The sequence below is a fragment of the Scylla paramamosain genome, chromosome 5, assembly GCF_035594125.1.
Source record: "Scylla paramamosain isolate STU-SP2022 chromosome 5, ASM3559412v1, whole genome shotgun sequence".
Taxonomy (NCBI): domain Eukaryota; kingdom Metazoa; phylum Arthropoda; class Malacostraca; order Decapoda; family Portunidae; genus Scylla; species Scylla paramamosain.
In genome coordinates this window covers 2,759,192-2,760,479 of record NC_087155.1, presented here as the reverse complement: position 1 = coordinate 2,760,479, position 1,288 = coordinate 2,759,192, and positions in this window count along the sequence as shown.

Sequence of the window (1,288 nt, the reverse complement as noted above, 5' to 3'; positions counted from 1 at the left end):
GCAGCAGCAGCAGGAAGAGGAGGATAAACGGGCGGGACGCAGACCCAGAGTTTGTTGGACGGAATGAGGAAGAGGCGGCGATGGTAACTTGAAAGGGAAAGGAAGCACGGAGCGGAGGGACAAGGGAGAGTATTTAGGAGGAAGGAAATGGGGCAAAAAGTTTAAAGGTGAAGAGAAAAAAAAAAAAGAAAAAAAAAAGAAAAAAAAGCGGCACAGGGAAAAGGGGACGGGTGGTTAGACGAGCTGGGATGGTGAGACGTTGGGGAGAGGGAGGGAATAGGGGGAGAGGCGTGCAACCAATGGTCCGAGAAGGGAAAGTGTTGAAACCTCACAAAACAGGAAGAATAAAGAAGAGTCATGATGGAGGCACTGAAGCTCATGCGTGGCGCACCTCAAACAGAAATGCAACGTATTCATTACTCGATATTTTGTTTCTCTCTTCCTCCTCTCTAATGACTGGCCTGACCTTTTCCTTTCTATTACAATGGAAAACTAATAGAAAAGGATAAAAACGGGAATTCAGAAGTAGTTGTGCCAATGTTGGGATTAGTAGCGACTTGCTTTTTCATCCACCAGGTGTTAAGTTTCTTCCTAGACTGTTTCCTAGACTGACGGATTACTCTGCTCCCTTTATCAGGAGAGAGTTTTTACAATTCTGTTTTCTCTCTTTCTGTTCTTTTTTCCCTCCTCCCGTTTGTTTCGCTCATGCATTTCTCTCTGTTTCCCTCCGGTCTATTTTTGCATTCTCTTTTTCTCCATTCTTCCTCTTTCTCTTTTTTCTCCCTGTCTTTTGTCCATCTCGTATTCTTTATAATTTTTTTCGTGTGTCCATTTCAATACTCTTACTTTTTCTACTTTTACCTTTTAGTTTACACATTTATTTCTCAGTTTTTTCCTCGTATGTGAGTTTTAAACTTTGAGTCTTCCTATTTCTTTCACATTTTTTTTTTTTTTTTCAGAGATATAACACATTAAATTTGATGATCTTTGCTCCATATTGCTACCGGTAAGCAGTCGTTGATCAGAACGGTCCAAATTATGATATTCCGGGAGATGGTTATTTGTGATCAACCCAGCAGGCCATTGCCAAAGTTACATCGCCTCCTGTTGAATTAATCACTTTTGATCGTCACTCACACAAACAATATGTTAAACTGACGCTCTTTAATTTACAAACCATTAAAGACAACAGGGAATCAATGTATCTTTCCTTTGCAAAGGATTTCTCTGAAAAATAACACACACACACACACACACACACACACACACACACACACACACACACACA